Here is an 18,767-nt window from a genome sequence, read left to right as displayed (position 1 = left end):
AACAACGGAAATTCAGAGATGGAAACTGAGGCAAGAGAATACTGTGATTTGTTTATTCTAGTGGAGCGACACTTAATGATATACCCCTGTTGCACCAGTATATAGCCTCTGGAAAGAACAACAGCGATTCAGATAACTGGAACCTAGTTAGCTCAGAAGGGAATTAAGCTTTGACAGTTGGTTATTAGATTTTTTTTTTTCCCCAAAAGGTAGAGCGAAACCTTCTTTTCTGATAATGTCAAGCTTTTCTAGAGATGAAATGTTAATATTGTGCCAGTAAATTTTGTCACGCTTGGGTCATTTGTCAAGTGCAAGTTCCCTCTTCCAGTCTCTCCCATGTGCCATTTTCCCCTCTGAGCTCAAGCATATTCCCATTTTATGCTGCCTAAGGCAGACAAGATGCATTTTCCTAGACTCCGTCAACATTACTCAGGCAGCTAAAGTCTAATAATTACATGATGCAAAATATCTTTTGACTTTCTCTATGCAACCCTCAAGTCTCTCTGAGGTGTGAAGAGGAGAACAGGCTGCAAAATGAATCCTGTTCTGTATGATGAGACAAACCTAGAAGCAAACCCAAAAAGCTGAGAAAAGAATATCTGCATGCCTTTTGAAAGTTAACCTTACAGTTTTGTAAATCTGCAAAAACTCAGGTCCCATCATGCCTATACTGCAAGTAATTCACTTAAAGGAAAAAAAAAAAAACAAAACAACAAACCACTGGATATTTCATTCTGAATTAAACTGCTTTCAGTATTAGCATATTTGCCCAATTTATCAGAAGTTTGAGAAGAATGTACTCTGTCATCATGCCACAGCTACAGTGCCCTAAAACAGTTAATACAGCCTGAAAATTTAGAAAGCTGTGAATGAATTATAAGGGGAACTGAAGACGGCACTTGCTTCTGCAAACCATTTGCTGGGTGGATGACACTTCTGGGTTTAATGCATTGCTGTCTGTCGTTAAGGTCAGTTCTTGGATCTGGACTTTATTGCTAAGATGGATGAATGGAAATGGGTGTGACCACAGAGGTCTGGTAAAAAGATGTGGAAACATGGAGATGTTTACAATATCTAGGTGATGTACTTGGAGTAGGTGCTCTGAATTATTTCCTTGGTGCTTCATTTGATTCTCCCCTTACAAGAAATTCTTTCTGTAGTGAATGCACTCAGGTTTGTTGGACTCAAGAATCCTTAATTAACAAGTCAGAGATAATTGCTTCAATAAATAATTACTTTACCAAAGCAGTTGTCATGTTGGCCAAATTATTAGGCTGTGGGACAGAAGAAGTCCCTAAAATGGTAGTCCTGGTGCTTCTCATAAGGGTGCTGGCTGGCGGTAGACACAGAAAGGTAACTTAACAGTTTAAACTTGAAACATCAAAAGATATAAGGTTAGTACGAAAATGGAAAGTAACTGCAATGTATAAATTAACTGTCCCAATGCTGGCATTTTAAAATGGAAGACCTGGACTTCTTAGGAATGCTAAATCTGTCACCTTTGAGAAACATTTTCAAAGAAGTTCAAGCATTTTATGAAAAGTAAATGTATGTTATTGTGAAGGAGGGAGGTTTGCCTTCTGGGATAATATAATCCTTAAATATCTATACAATGATACCATCCATCTAGTTTCATGTTTGTTTGCATATTGTTAAACAGCATTGTTTATAGCATAGATTCACAAATGAAGAAGCATTTTCTCTTAAACATTTTAAAGTACTGATATGTTTTAAAGCATTTCATCACTTTTGTAGGCATAAAGTGATTTTTAAACTGTTAAGATTTGTTAAGAAAAGTAGCAAAGGTACTAAAATCTTCTATAAAATAGAATCTTTAATGAAGATTTTTATTGATTTTTGACAATGCATTTTTTTAGTAATACAGATAGGCTTAAACCATGATTTACAATTAAAAAGTTCTGAAGTAACTAGAAACTGTGGGCACTCTGAAGGCATATGTGATAATGCAGTTTGCATTAAATAGGAGGAATATCCTACTTCTGCATCTATGGCTGGCTTGTATGGAAAAGATTATTTCCAGAAATTGAAGAGTAGAAGAGAGGTGCATTATTGATCTGATATTATACACCTTATTTTTACCTTCCATTTCAGTACGTAATTTTCTGTAATAGTCATCTGTCTGAGTCATTGTCTCCAAAATGAGATGCAGGGAGAATGTTTGTTACGAACTTAAATTTGATAAGTTAAAAAATACATCCCACTCCCTTTGGGACCCCTGCAGTCTCTGACAAGTCAGTTGTAGTACAATGCTTACAGATGCATTAACTTCAAAAAGAAGACAGGTACCTGCCCTGTCAAGCTGGGAATACTGCTTTTTGTGTATTTATTGAGAAAGTAAAATCTTGCTTAAACACATGAGGCTATTTCATCAAGTTAACAATTTTGAGAATAATATGAATTAAAATATTATTTGCCAAATGTTTAAACAAACCAGGTACAGATTATATATAACTGCCTGTAGTTCTGTGTAAAATGCATTACTGCTTATGTAATGTTTGAGTTCTCATTATCTTCAAAAGAGAACCAAAATCAGTCAAGTAATTAGGATATAGAAAGGGAAGGATGAGAAAAGTCAGCATAGAAAACCATGATAGAAAATAGCCTCTTAGCAGCAAATGGCTAGTGTGTAGTTAGTGAATCTTAACAGAAAACAACTAAACAAAAAACCCCAAGAATTAAAAAACCCACAAGATGTTGTTTCCATAAAGGGTCCTTACATGTACATAGAATTTGGCTTGGTGCTAAGCAACTGGTATAGCTACCCTAGGGCAAACAAAAGCAGATCAAGTTGGACACACAGCTGAACACTGATATCTAGCTGATCAGAATTTAATAATTACATTAGGACAGCTTTTAACTTTTGCTATCATGAGAAACATTACTTTTTACACTCAAGAATAGCCACAAGCTCAAACTTGCATACTTGGGAGCAAGTCCTGGCCTGATTGACCTAAGAGCACTTTGTCTCACAGAGGTTCCTTTACATGCAAAGTAATCACCATCACTGAGCTGCAGTAGAAGAATCTAGTAGTTTCTAATAAAAAACCTGAGGAACCAACTATGTTTATCATTGACTGTTAAAAATGTTTTTGGAGAAACCCACTTGAGCTCTTCAGTATTACATATCACATCTTCCACTATTAATCTTCACGAGATTGATCTATGATCTACGTGTCATCTGTACACAGCATAAAAGTAATAATTTGAGCTCATAAATATGGCTGTATGATGGAATGTGACTAGGTGCTGTTCCCTGCTGTAATGTTCAGACATTTGGTGTTTTATTTTTGTTGCACTGGAAAACAGTAGGGAAACATGAGGCCATTAAGTAGTAGAATTTCCTTGCTAGCGTTCAGGAATGCACTTCACAGAAAAATGGTATGGAAGACTCAACAGAAAACAACATATGCTATGGCCCACCTCAAAAGCAGGGTCCCAAGGTGTATAGACCACTGGCACTGGGTGGCCTTGCCATACGTAGCAGCAGGGACTGAGGGCTCCAGCACAAATACGTACCTACTGCTGCTGGTTGAAAGGCTCCTGAAAGGTAGGGAGCTGAGCTGAAGAGGTACTTCATCCTGCAGGGTGGGGGTCAGTGTGATGTGCCCTGCAGCTGGCTCTCCTCAGTGTGCAAGCTCCTTCGTGGGCATGTCTGAAGCTGGTGCAGAGCTGGGCCTGCAGCCTTCGGAACACTTGACAATGCTAGTCCATATCACCAAGCTCACCCACTTTTTGTGCCATTTTGTTAGAAACAGGCGTACAAAGACAGCACCACCTCACCAGCCCTCTATGAGGCAGCTGCAGGAGTTCTGCCATTGCCTCTTCCAAGCTTGCTGGGACCAGGCCGAACAAGATCCCCTGAGAGGTGAGCGACGTCCGCTCTTCGAGGCGCCAAGGCTACGAGGCAGTGCTGCGGGCAACCGAGCGGTGCACGCAGCGTGCCGGAGGTGGCGGGCTGAGGCGACGCTATGAGGGGCGGGCGACGCCGCGCCGCCGGCCCGGCCCCGCCCCGCTGAGGCGCCGCGGCGGCCGGGCTATGCGCCATGCAGGTTCCCGGGCGATCGCCCGTATTCTCTCACGCAGCTTCCCGGGCTCAGCAGCCGCCTCGGTGTGTGGCGCTGAGACAGGCACACAAAAGAGCGGCTACAGCGGCCCCCGGGTCCCCGCCGCGGCACGGGGTGGGCACCGGCCCCGCCGCCGCCAGCAGCGGTAAGGAGCGGGGGCGCAGGGCGAGGGCCGTCGGCTGCTGTCGTCGCGGGCTGCACCGGCTCCGCCGGGGGTGGGGCAGCAGCATCCCCTCGGGTCCCTTCAGCGGAGCGGGAAGCCCACGGGGCCGGGTGGACGGTGAGGAGGCGCCGCGGCCACCTCTGCCCCACGCGAGCGAGGACTTTGGTCCCCCCTCGAAATCAGGACTGAGGGCTGCCCGCACCGTGAGCAGCTGCTCCTGCCTCATCCTCATCCCGCTCCCTTGGCAACCGAGCCACCCGCAAGGGGACAGAGAGCCGGGTGAACGGGAGCCCCTGCGGCATGGCGTCGCTGCCCGTGTGGTCGTGGTCGACAGCGCGGCGGCGGGGGTCTCTGGCACGGGGGGCTGCCGCACGCCCACATGTGCCCCTCCGGCTCGGAGCTGCTCTGGTGCCCGCTGTGGCGGGGAGGCGGCGGTGGAGGAGCCGCGCGGGCACCGCCTGCTGTCAGCCGCTGGAGAGCTGTCGGCATCTCCCCAGAGCCGGGCTGAGGCTGCCGCTGGGGTCGGCTGGTGCTCGCGCCGCCGGCTCGCAATCAGCCCCCCTGCCGGGCCGGCCGCCAGCTGTCCGGCTCAGCCCGCCATCCCCACCGCCGCACCGTAACGGTGGCTCTCGGTAGCGCCGGCACCGACAGTGCAACGTATGCATAATGTCTGTGCTTCGTGGGAGGGCGGGAGGCTTAAGATTCCGTTTGTCTTAATGGAGTCAAAAGAAATGAGAAGGGGACCCTTCATGTTACGCGGTACTGCAAAGAGTTTGTGTTTGTTTCTGATTTCATGCCTCCAGTGTAGCAAATGCATCAGAGCTTTTGATCCACTCTTCACCCGTCTCCTTCATCATGAGGTCTGAAGGGAAAAAAACCGCTCAATTCAGAACACTTGATTTTTGTTCAGATAAACAGCATGAGACGTTAGAGCTTGGTCTGTTTCCCTCTCTTTGAACAGCTTTTTGAATATGTGTGTGTGGGGTTTGTATTGCCATAACAAAAGGGGTGGGGGTGGGAGAGAGGAAGGAGATGCTGCGTTGGGAACTGCATCTTGGAAAGGCAAAGACTGGCTTATTTTGCCTCAACTGGCAGTCTGTGCTTTCAGATTTATGTACTTTGCATCCTCAATGTCGTTTTGATAGTTGTTGCATGCAAGTAAGGGCATACTAAAAAAATAAATAAAGATGAGATCATACAGTGTGCATAGTACAGAGATAATGTGCATTGCAGTGATGTTTAAGAGAAGTCTTAAACTACTGTGACCAGTTTGGGTAAAAATGCAAATAGTGTTCTAGTCGTATTACCTGATTAAGGCCACCCAATAATCTCCCAAGAGGGGCTGGGAAATCCATTTGTGGGGAAGATATTGCATGTGTTATGCCTGTTTCCCAAGAATCCCCTATTACTTAACCAACAGATCTGGAAAGCAGAACAAACTGCTATCACAGTTTTATGTGGTTGTGTGTAAGCAATAGAATTTCCACAAAAGGTAATTTTAAATGGGATTAATTTTAGTGTAATTCTTTATTGCCAGTTAAGTAAAAATACGGTATTTGCTGGCTACCTGTATGTTGAAAACCATAAGACTGTAGTTTATGTTAAAGCATAAGATGGCAATTTATCACCATGTAGTCCACATTCTCCTCTGTATTGGACAGACAAGGATGAAAGAGCTTTTCTTTCCTTATATTGTTCTATGAATACTAAACTATTAAATGGTAAGCCACTGTCCTTACACCACTTTGGGCTCATAGGATTTTAGGCTGCAGACTTGTCCTTGTAAACCTTGATTGTCAGGCTTCCTGAACCTAAATTCTCTGATAGTTTAGCTCTTATCTGCACTTGGAAATATCTAAAGCTATTTTTAAAATTGCAGTGTTGCCTCTAATCAGCAGCTGTATTATTGCATTCCCTTGATCCTCTGATCCTAAAGGAAAAGTGTTCTTGAAAAGGCCATAGCTGCTCAATTCTTTTGGTCAAAGTCAATATGATTCTAAGGAAGAATCTCAAAAAATGGGTTTTTTGTGCAGTTACTTGGTTAAGGCCAGTTCAGGTTGGTGACTGGACATGAATTTAAACAAGAGCTAGGTCTTGAAAAAGTGACCTTTGCTTAAGGCTGTGAACATGAGAAACCCCTGCAAAATGCATAATTTTACCATCTCTTCAGCTGTTCTGATAAGAACATTTGCTAAGAAATAATTTGTGAAAATGCCATGGTTTAACCCTTGTCAGGTTTATATTCCTGCACTGAAGGTAGAGAAATATAGCAAGAAGTGATCTGTTCTATGCTACCAGCTCACAGAGAGAAATACGGAAGATCCTCGTTTTGTCTAGAATTAGATCTTGCTTGTAGCCATTGAACACATCAGGTTTTAGGTGCTTTTGCAGACTTTTTGGATATATTTCCCTTGTAATCTGTGTTTAAATAAACAAGAAAATTCTTTCATGCTTTAAGCCATTGCAACAATAGAGGCTGGGGAGCAGCACTGCCAACAAGGCTCAAAGGTCCTGGTGAACATCAAGCTGCACCTGAACCAGCCATGTACCCTTGCAACAAACATAGTTGAGATCATCCTGGCCTGTATGAAGAAGAATGCAGCCTGTAGATCAGGGAAGTAGTTATACCCCTCTACTCATCATTCAGTAGTCTGCATGTATAATACTGTGTCTAGTTTTGGTCCCCCATGGAAGATATTAATGAACTGGAGTTCTGCAGAGGCCACTAAAGTGGTTGGGGCTGGAGGCCAGACTCTGAGGAGAGGCTGAGGGAGTGAGGCTTGCTCAGCATGCAGAAGGAGAGGCTTTGAGGGGACCTAACAGCAGCCATCCAGTACTTATAAGGAGGTTTTCAGAGAAGTGGAGTCGGAATCATCACAATGGTATGTGGCTGAGAATGAGAGACAGTAGGCATATGTTGAAACAAGGGGTTCAGACTGGATAGAAAGAAAATCTTTAGCCCCACATGGACATGGGATCAGGTAACCCAGAGAGGTTTTGTGGTCACTGTCCTTGGAGGTTTTTAAGATCAGACTAGATAATGCCCTTAGCAACCTGATCATACCTCACTGGTTTGACCAGTGGTCTGACCATGGTTTGAGCAGGATGTTGGAGAGGAGACCGCTGACATTCTTTCCAACCTGAATTGTTCTGTGATCCTATGAACAGTTGCACGTTTGTGCTTGCCTGTACATGACACAAGAAGCAGATATGTTTCCAGAAATTAGATTTTTTTTTTTTTTTTAAAGAAAGAACTAGAGCTTCCATTCTAGGGCTAATCTGTGTATCTCAGGAAAGATGGAGTATAATATCAGTATGATACCACCTGTGTAACAGTACATTGCTATTAGTACAAATAAGTACCTTACTATAAACCTCCCAAGGAAGAGATGTTTGCTTGAAATATTTTTATTTTAATGTAGCTATAAACAAAAGAAAGACATATTTCTTGCAAGGAAGAACCTTTCTATGTAATATCTTCTGGCACTCCTGTGAGGCAATTAAAGCCTTGCAACATTAGCTCAAGAGACATAATGGTAGTTCTTATAGCTGGAGAAAATCAAGGACTGATGCAGTCACATGAACTTCACAGGAGGAAGACCTGAAAGCAGAATCAGAATTTAATAGTTTTTAGACACTCCACAAAACATGCAACTGCTGAGTCAAACGTTCATTATAAGTACTTTGGATACTTGCATATGCTTTCAGTCTACTGGAGACAGCATTAAAATGTAAGATTTTTTTTTTTTCCTCTGTGGACCCATTTTACCTTGAGAGGTGTGTGAAAAGCAGCTCAAGAAAGCACACGTGCTTCTTCAAATGTTCAGTGCTTTAGGCTTGTGCTGCATGCAGGATCTGAACATGCACCACTTAGGCTTTATCATGGCATCCATGAGAAGGAGGCTTTCATTCCAATTCTCAGTTTTATCTAAATTTAAGTCTCAACTTGGCTAATGATACTGTTTTCCAGAAGAAAGGTCTTATACAACTGGTAGAAATATATGTAGAATGAACTGAGGTAGATTTTGAACTTTGTTTTGTACACTGATGTTAGGAATATTGGTGAGCATATCATCAGCTATCATTTTTTTTCAGATTTCTTTCTTTACTTTTACTGTCTGAGATCCCCCTCACAGACATGCTTATCAACTATAGCTTTTGCAGAACTTCATCTCCCGAAGTCAATTGTACCACAACCCTCATCATTTTCCAATAGTGAAATTTGCTGGTTTTATTCCTAAAACATTTCCACAAAAGTGAGAGGCCTGATCTTGCAAATTTTTCTTCTATACATCATCTGCCTGTGTGTGGAACATTCTCAGGATCTAATTCTTGAAGAATTCAGTGAAATTCTTTCACCCAAGTACAGCTAAGATTCTGTAATGTGGTCATATCAGTCAGTTATTTCTTACTGTCATGAGTATTGCGACATCTTAAAAAAATACCCAACAAACAATGCTCCAATAGGTGTGCAGATGTAGGGGCTTGACCACTGTAGTCCGGAATGCCAAGTGATTTTGTCTAACAGGAGAACATAGGGCTTTTTGGGTTCATTTCCATTTTCTCCAGTAAGGTGTTTTTCTTGCAGTGACTGTGGAAAAGCCATCTCTGCTTTCCAGTTGTTCCACTTCAGATTTGTTGTGAGTGACAGCCAAGCAATTATCTTGGTGTGACACTGCAGATTTCTCTGGGGGATTTAGTGAGATAGTAATTCCAGTAAAAATTGAACAGAAAATTAATATTTTAGCAGATAAAACAGAGGTAGAGAATTCATATTCATATGTGTAGACTTTCATCATTCCATCTTACTGTTGTAAGAGTCTACAGAAAGAGCTTCATTCAGTTGAGGTGTTAGGAATGATCAGCATGATCCCCTGGGATCACTGTGTGATCTACTCCTTCGTACAAGCTACTGAAGAAGGAAGTATATGAATGAATGCAGATCACCTTGCGTATCTTGGAGTTGATGTAAACCTTAGTTGCATTATAGACTAGCAACAGACAGCAGTGACAAAATCACCTTAATTTTCCGCAGACATACTGAGCTTGTCTTTATGAGAATCACATGAACAGATCTCTTAAGGGCTTCAGGAAGAGACCCCTTAGGCATCCTGCCATGCAGAAGACCACTGTTGTCATTCAAGCACCCAGAAATCCTCAGTCACAGGAAAGAGAAGGTCATTACAGCATTTTGTACTAAGGAAGAAACAAAGTACTGCATATTAACAAAGAATCAAAAGCCAGGTGGAACCAGCTCATGTCACAAAGCACTTGTGATGGGGCAGGTGCTTTTGAAGCGGTTATGGTAATAAAACTTGGAGAAAGCTCATCTTCTACATAAGGGACAGATCTGTAGACCTGTAAGTACTGAACTTACTTTAGGAGTTCTAAAGTGATTAGAGAAATAAAATTAGCATGTTAGAAAGCGAGGGAAGGAGGAAGGAAGGAAAACAAGACAACATGCATGTTGGTGGTGGTCACAGTGGTATACCTGTATACGAAATTCCCCTGAGGTGAAAGAAATTTTTGAAGATTAGGCTCCAAAAGAGGGAATGTTTAGGTAGAAGTGGGATGAAACATTAGCTACATTTCAAAAATCAAGGTGATACTTGCCTTAAATTGTATGAAACACAAGATGATGAAGCCATCAGTGTGTTGTTTGCAGTAAACCAGGAGAAACAACTGCCAAGAAACAAAAAATTCAGGCTCTCCTTCTATCTGTATTTTTAAACTGTGGGGTTTTTTTTGCATCTATGCAGACTGTAATGTAGGATGAGAAACCCAAGTTCAACAAAGACAGCACTTAGCTAAGCAGCATTATAACTTCCCAGAAGGGGCCGCTGTGTTTGTCATTCAGTGTTGAGGTTCAGTGAAGTAGCCAATCTTCATATGTGAGAAATTATAAAGAAGATAAGATTCCCACACAGCCCTTCACATACTTATTGCCTTTATAGATCTGCCAGAAACAAGGGTACTTGGGTAGCCTTTTTGTTACCCACTGTGCCCTTCAAAATCAGATTGCTGTACTTCATTGGTTAGCCTGGCTTTTAAGTGCTAGATAACTCCGCCTTTTCCTGTCTCAGCAAAATGGTCATATATTCTTGAGTGCCTGGTTACTGACACAAGTGGAACAATTGAAGAGAATGAATGTTGCACTGACCAGATTCTGGAATGACATAGGGTTTTTACTTCTTTGTTTTTCGCTATCACCAAGAATGAAATGACATCAAGCAATTGATATTCGGGAGGATGGGGCAACACTTTTTTTTTCTATAGTGTCCAGTGACAGGACTGGGATAATGGACGTAAGCTGGAACACAAAAAGTGCCACTTAAACACAAGGGAAAATTTCTTTACTATAAGGGTGACAGAGCCCTGGCACAGACTGCCCAGGAAGGTTTTGGAATCTCCTCTGGAGGTTTTCAAAACCTGCCCGGATGTGTTACTGTGTGACCTGATTGAGATGGACCTACTTTTGCAGGGAACTGGACTAGATGATCTCTAGCGGTCCCTGCCAACTCCTACCATTCTATGATTCTGTATTCCTTTCAAGAATCACTGATGGCAGCTACCCCAAAAATTTCAGTGCAAGGGCAAGTGCACCCTTTTGGTTTGGTCAAATCTTAAAGCAGGTCTCAAAACTCTAACACCCAAGAGACATTCCTTTCCAACACATCAGGGAGAAAGAATAGCGATGGGATTGCTTATATCTTGTTCAGAAATAATACTGCTTCAGAGCTGCTATACTACTCAAATTCACACCAAATCTCTGTGCTAGGAGTGAAGTCTTGTATTAAACACTCTTACTAAATATAGTCTTTTATACTGGTTTGGTTTTGTCTTTTTTTTTCTTTTAATCTGTAGCTTTTCTGTTAAGGGCGGCCATCCTTGCTGCTACCAGGTGTCACAGGCTTGTTACACTGTTTCAAGTTTCAAAGACCGCTACAACTACTCATGTAGGAATAGTTACAAAGTCAGTTAGACAAAGGACACAAATATTTCTACTCTTACAAACTGATCTGGTATGAGAAAGAGGCAAAGACTTTCCCGATTCTAGATTCTTACTATGCAGCATAGCATGTTGTTGCCATGCTACCAGGATAGCTTGCCTTGATATTTAAATTCACCCTTTACTGATTTGCATTTAAAAAGAATGAACTGTTAACAGTACATTGCAATATAAAGTAACCTGACATAACCCTTGTCACCAATTTGTTCATGTATTTTTGACCTCTACAGATTTTAATTTTCTTTCCTAAATAGACGTCACTATAATAACAAATCATAAAATTATTTGGATTGGAAAAGACCTTAAAGATGATCTAATTCCAGATCCCCTGCCATGGTTAGAGGTTCTAACTAGAGCAGATTGCTCAGAGTCCCATCCAACCTGGTCCTGAACACTTTCAGGGATGGGGCATGTACCACCTCTCTGGGCAACCTGTTATAGTGCCTCACCACCCTCATAGGGAAGGACTTCTTTACATCTAATCTAAATCTCTACTCTTTCAGTGTGAAGCCATTACCCTATGTCCTATGACACACCCTTGTAGGAAGTCTCTCTCCAGTTTTCTTTTAGGCCCCTTTAGGTACTGGAAGGCTGCTGTAAGGTCTCCCCAGAGCATTCTGTTCTCCATGATGAACAACCTCAACTCTCTCAGCCGGTCTCCATAGCAGAAGAGCTCCAGACCTTGGCTTATCATTGTGGCCTCTTTTGGACTCACTCCAACATGTCCAATGTCCTTACATTGAGGGCTGCAGAGCTGAAAACAGTACTGCAGGTGGGGCCTCACCAGAGGATAATAGAGGGAGAAAATCCCCTCCCTTGACCTGCTGGCCACACTTCAGTATGACCAGCAGAAACAGCCAAACCAATTCAGTATGCAAAGCTTCTATTTGTTCATGCAGTAAAAGCTTATGTCAAGAGAGAAATATAAATTATAGTCTGAACACTTATGGAAAATGTGTATTTTGCCTGCTTAGTAAGTGCCTTTTGCCATCTTTCATAGTATCAGATTTAGCACTACAAAGGGAAATCAGAGTATAATTATATTTTCTTATTGCTGGGTTGTAGAGGACAAAGGAATTCTTTTTTTATATACACACATATATATAGACATATGAGTCCTTTAAGCACAAAATCTTGTGTTACTGGAAGACAACTCTTGATTAGAGATAAGGCAGCTTTAAAAAGAAACTTATCCCTGTGATATTCTTAGACAGTCAATCAGTGTGGCTTTAATTATGTAGAAGTATTTGACATATTATAGCCCAGGAGATAAGAGCTGTTGCATACTGCATGACAGAAAGGGAAGGAATTCTGTTGGTGACTAGAAATTCCATGCACAGTCCTGCTTCAGAGACATAAAGTGAGCTCTGGATGGGAACACTTCCTAGTAAATTCTGATTTGCCTTGCATTTCTGATTCCAGTATTATGAAGGTGGTTGTTGACAGAATTCTTAATTCCTGATGAATGACTACCAGCTTTCTTGATGAAAGCCTTGCCAAGACAATATCTGTATGGCATCAGGAGTGTGCCTTTAAGTCAATTGTGTTGGGTTTTGGTGTTTTTTTTTTTTTTTTTTTGTAGTAATAAAGAGTTTTTCTCTGTTTTCAATGGTAGATGGAAATCTTCTTTTGTTGTTCCCCAAGTAAAAGTCACAGGAGGTGTCTGTTGTGGTACTTGCTGTTTTAAGTACTTGGAGAGAGACCCCTTAGGGCTTTTTAGCACATCTATTCCACACCTATATGCAGTGATAATAAATTATCTGTACAGCATATGTTTCATCTGATATTTGTTCGACATTCATTATTCTACTCATGCATCATAACTGAACCCACCAACTAGCAGGTGATCTAATTAAAAATAATAACTTTGGGGGGAAAAAAAAGTACTGTTAAGACTATATTACTCTAGGGATTAATAACTTCATGGCAGTTTTATTGCAGCATAAGATGTATGCATTGGTACTGTAATTCTTTTGTACTGTCATGGTGGGTAAGATTTAGCTTTTGAACTTGTTATCAGAAAGGGTCAAAGCAAAGGAAATAAATTTGATGGCCCTATTTTACAGATAGTCGCTGAAATGACTTGCCCAGAGTAATTCACCCTGCTGGTTTACCAAACCAGGAATAATACCACCAGAACAGTTGCCTAATGTTTTAGCCACAGTGTGATCTTAACCTGTTTCTTGCTTTGTGGAGAATTAGCATTTAGAAGAACTAGCTGATCTGTCTTCTGTCAGACAAACATCTCTGCCACATTTTGATACAAGAATGATTTCATGAGAAAGTACTTTGTACAAAACATACTAATGAATCTTAGAAGTGTATACTTTACTTCCTAAAGAATGGAATGAGGGCAAACAGTGTTGGCAGGGGGATGTGGGAGGTATCTATTGGAGTGCTACTAGCCCTTTGTAGCAGTATTTTCTTTCCTGTGCCTATCTCTGTGTTTGTTTTGGAGGTTTTAGATGGTAATTTAATAAAATCTCTCTCTTATTCTTGTCTTAACTTAGATTTGTTATAACTTTTTAGATTTTGGAGTCTTAATTTCATGGTTTAGTTAAGGCTCCAGCTGCTGGTGTTTGAGAATCACAGCTTTGAGTTTCTACTCACACAGGCTCTAGGAATGAAGAAATTGTGAATGTGTACTTTAAATATCTGTGGACAGTATGATACCTTAAAATAATTTTGGAATTTTTGTCATTGTTGGAGTTATAGCAAGTATAGTAGAAATAAATTCCTTAATGTTAATCAGCATCTATTTGAATGATATAAGCTTGAGTTCCTGGTTTTCTTTCTGATAGTACTTAACATTTTTATAACCATTCATCATAAATAAGAACAGGCCAAATGCCATCTAGAGTTTTAAACTAGCTGTTTTATTAGTAAATAGTTGATGGTGTTACATATTTTCATCTATGTAATGATAATCCTAATTAAATGAATGTAATAATTAAGGTCATGTAGTAACGTACTGCAGTATTGGTAAATACCATCTCAAGGTTGAGAAATATGAGATCTGTATACTGCTGCTTTAAATTTCCTACCCTCTCCATACTCTGGCTCAATGAATCTTGTCTTTTGAGAGAATTAAATCAGTATTGCCTTCAAGATGGTATCTCTCATCATCAGATGAACTTGTGATTCTAACTGGGGCTGAGAACTGACCCTATCTGACTGGTTGACAACTTGTAACATGTTGGTTCCTTCAACACAATGACTGTCATCTCATCAAGCTGGACTGGTAATAGTGCTTCCTCCTCCTGTCTTCTTCAGACCATCTTTTTAGGCTCAGCAGGAGTGGTTCCTCTTGGTGAGCTGCATGCCAGGCTCCCTGTGACAGGATGCATACTGAAGACTGCAGAGACCCTCATGTGTCATAAAGACATGTGATGGGGGAAATGCAACCAGGAATTTTTAAACAATGAAGTTTCAAGTTTATGATACACGTGAAACTAAACTATACAACATAGTAGCATCCTGAATGAAATGGAGATATCTGAGAAAAACCCTGAAATCTTTATTGTAGTGGTGCCTACAACCCAAGTAAGTGTACAAAGCCCCTTTGTGGCAGGCATTTACAAAGACAGCAGTATACTGTCATTGCTCAAAAGACTGATCTATCTAAATAGACTTGATGGTTTGGTAACTTCTGTTTATATTTACCTGACAGAGGAAAAGAATATTGCAGTAGTGGTACTCAGCTAATATAACCTCACTGTGGTAAAGATAGGGTGTGAAACACCAAATTTGATCAATAACATTTATTGAAATCTTGAAATATCTACCTATAGTTTGTCTATATCTATCAGTTAAAATAGCGTAAATATACTTAACTGGAAAATCTTAATTTGGTTTTGCTATTTAGTTGAATTTTGCTCTTCATCTTCTCTTTAATTCTGAAGATCAAAATAATTACTTTTATAAATTAATGCATTAAGGAATTTGCCTATTTAAATAAGAATAGCACGTGGGAAAAAAAAGTTGTTTGTGTGGAAGCTATAAAAGGATGGCTTTGCAATTATTACACTATTTCCTTTGTTATTGTTCTTGACCAGTACTGTGTCTATGTGTGAGGAGTGTGTGTGGTTTGTTTTGGTTTTTTAAATAAACTCCCCAAAGTTCACTTAATTCATCTGTCACATGTAGACTTACCTACAGATTTTTTAAGCTCTTTGTGGCAGGAATGTCTGCACAATACTTAATGTAATGAAAGCTTGGTTAGTGGACTTCTCCACAATACATAGAATTTAAGATTTATTTGCCCCCAGCTGACAGTTGGTACTATAGCAAATACAAGATGAAAAATTAAATGGAAAGAAAAATATTATGTGACTATTCAGGGCTTGAATATGATAGAGAGATATCAAAGGGCACAGAAGTTGACTGTAACCTTGGAATACTAGGCTACATATGATGGTACAAAATTGTATCCTTTAGGGACGCATTCTAAGTGCCTGCCAAAATCCATTGAGAAAGCCTAGGAAAGCTCTGCACAGTGTTAGGTTGTTGCATTGTGGGCAACTTCTATTATTAAGGGACTGTGGCATATATTTGGGATTTAGGTGGAGACTCACCTTGATTTGAACTGGGTGCAACTCAACAGTATTTCAAGACTTCAATTTTGCTATAAGCTACAGACTTCTCTGCAGTACTCTGGTCCCCTAGAAGGTCCCACCAGCCCCAGCAAGACTATTACTGTATGTCTATAATATAGGAAGTTTTAGTTTCCACTGGGAGGCTCCTATGATGTAGTTATTCAGACTGTAACAAGCATAAAAAGGTGAAATCTAGTTGACTTAATGACAGAAAAATACATTTTTTCCCCCAATTGTTAGAGGAATTAGTCTACATTTGACTTTCCCAATGAGCACAATGATTACATGATATTTCGTACTCTTAAAGGATCAAATTCTTCTAGCCATACTACTCTGTGCTGTATATATAACTGTAGACAAGACATTACTTATACTAAATCTGATAGCAAAATGTACACACATACTGTCCTGAGGATCAGTTGAAGACGAACCAATCTGTTTATGAACAAATAATCAAAGCACTGAAGAATAAGGCTCATATTGCCATTTATATTCTTCCCTTAGTAGTTGCTTACTGCATGTTTAGTGATGAGAGATGCAGAGCACTGATTTGGAAATTTCATAGATAAATACAAAATAGGCTGACTCACAATGTACCAACATGATGTCTCAGGTAAGACTGAGTCTCTCACTCTCTCAATACTTTTTGGAATATTTCATAACAATGAGTTTTCAGCCTTTTTTCTGTTCTATGCTGCCTTGTTGCCTACATAGTGTGTCGGTTACTGATAGGGAAAGTGTATCTACATGTGTGTGGGAAAAAAAAATCAAGTTAAAAATCAGACTTAGTGTCCAAGTAGTTAGGATTTTGATATAACACTAGAACTCTCAATGTTCCCATCTCTGTGAGAGCACAGGATGGCAAAGAAGAAGAGTTAGCCAGCTGTTCTCTCCTGTACTTTCCTGGAGTAGTTATTGAACCTGGCGGAATTACTTGCATACAGCCAAAGACTATTCAAGAAGTGTCATCTAAAAATATAAATAGCATAATATGAGATGCCAAAGGCTATGCCAATCTGATCTACAATTTCTGCTCTAATTTGAGTTAACTTTTATTTTCGTGACAATGTTTCAGCTTTATCATGTACCTGTAGAGGGCAAAATCCAGAGTCTCTAGTGTTTTAAACAGTTACTCACCCTATAATGACTTGGCAAAAATGAGATAGACATTCATTTATCATCATGAAGGTGTAAAGGAAAATGAATGCTTCCTCAGGCTTTCAGCAGGCTGATATTATAAGGGGAACTATGCTCAGAAGTGAGTCATCTATTGGGATTCCATCTCCTAATAAGATACTTGTTTGATTTCTCCTTGAATCATAAAGATTCTATTGTGCTGCTATGGAAATCATATAAAATCAAGATGCCCTTTTTCAAAGATGGTCAGAGATTTTAATAACTGTTAAATTGTTTTCTTACCAGAACCAACCAAGATCATCTGAGGAAACTTAGTTCCTCAGTTTTCAACAACTTCTTCAACTAGGCAAGACACACACTCCCTTCTCCATTACAAACCATTAGGATCTGATGAGATAAGACTTGTGCACCTGAGCCTAGGCAGCTAATGATGGCTGACTTCCTGGCTTTAAGTGGAGCCTTTTAAACCACAGAGTCAGAGTTAATATAGTTTCAGCACAGAAAAGTCTGTTCAGTCAAGGATTTCACTTGAGCTTTGACTCTGCATTTCTTGAAAAGGATCTCTACACCTTCACTGAAAAAAACTTTTTAACTGGAGTAGGCAGCTAAGATAGACAAAGTCATAATTTTTCAAAGAATCCTTTAACTACAGTCTAAATGCATACTTTATTTCATCCACATACATATTTGTGTTGAGTTTGAAGGCAATGCTCTCTTTTATCCCAAAGGATGAAAAAGCCTTTAAAAAACTGTGCTTCACCCTTGATGTTATTTCATATCCTCGATTTTATATCATTCATGAAGGTATTTAATTTTTTTCTAAACAGCAGAGTGCTCTTTTATAGTAATCACTGTTTGCAAAGCACTTGAGATATCAACTGTCTCTCTGAAACATCAGGATTTTTCTACAACTGGTACTTGTAGCAGACTGTCTCCTTACCGAAGATTACTGCCAGAACCCATAAAGCACCACCAGTAGTCTCTCTGCCCTTCCAGTTGGCATCATTTCTTCCCAGAGAGCAGCAGTGGCATATTTTGGAAGTTAGCAGGAATTTCAGTCTGTATTCACTGGAAGATGAATGTTGCTTGTTTTTTATATAGAGTTAGAAAAGAAATGAACCTTTGAAATCTTCGGTTTAGTCTATAAAAGATATTGAGTTTAAAAATAAAATAAGAGTAGTAAAACATAGCTCCATCCTCCAAAATAAAAGATCACTGTTTTTGGTATTGAGATTTCATGGGTAGGATTCTGCATAGAGTAGTCATTTGTTTATCTGCTCAAAGCTGTTATTTGATTGGCACTTTGTTGTCTCTGTCTCTAAATATAGGCAGTCATTGGTAAAGTGTGTGAATAACCAACAGGAGGGTTAACTGCTTTGCCTATATACGTAGCTACATACTTGGATCTATGTGAACATAAATACATAAATGTATTCTTGCTCTTTGACTAGATAACTGAAAAAAAAGACCTTTAATTCATACATCTGTGGATTCAGGTATAAATATGAAACAGATAACAGGAGCCCATTTGATTCTTTTAAAGTGGAAAGACAGGGAGATTTTTATGGGAAAAAGGTGTGACTACACAAATACAGAAAAATCACCTAAAAAATACAAGTTGTTACAAATAACAAAGAATTAAATAGGCAAATTAGCTACCAAATTTAATGTCTGGTATTTTTGTCTGGCTTGGTGAAAAGTTTTTCCAAATTTCATTCTTTGTACTGCTAATACAATGGTAGAAATGGTTCACATCTCAGAAAACTGATTTTGGATCA

At 40.0% G+C, this 18,767-nt stretch overlaps 1 protein-coding gene across 2 annotated transcripts in view; it reads left to right on the top strand.

The window, feature by feature from the left end:
* The first annotated feature begins 4,143 nt into the window (after positions 1 to 4,143).
* Positions 4,144 to 18,767, top strand: part of APBA2 (amyloid beta precursor protein binding family A member 2) — a 104,183-nt gene continuing 89,559 nt past the window's right edge. For both annotated transcript variants that reach the window (XM_062000040.1, XM_062000041.1), the window contains exon 1: positions 4,144 to 4,230. The gene's annotated coding sequence lies outside the window, so the exon portion shown is untranslated. The remainder of the gene's footprint in view (positions 4,231 to 18,767) is intronic.

The sequence above is a fragment of the Colius striatus genome, chromosome 7, assembly GCF_028858725.1.
Source record: "Colius striatus isolate bColStr4 chromosome 7, bColStr4.1.hap1, whole genome shotgun sequence".
Classification (NCBI taxonomy): domain Eukaryota; kingdom Metazoa; phylum Chordata; class Aves; order Coliiformes; family Coliidae; genus Colius; species Colius striatus.
Note: the sequence above shows the minus strand (reverse complement) of the source record. Positions and strands in the feature narration are given on the sequence as shown.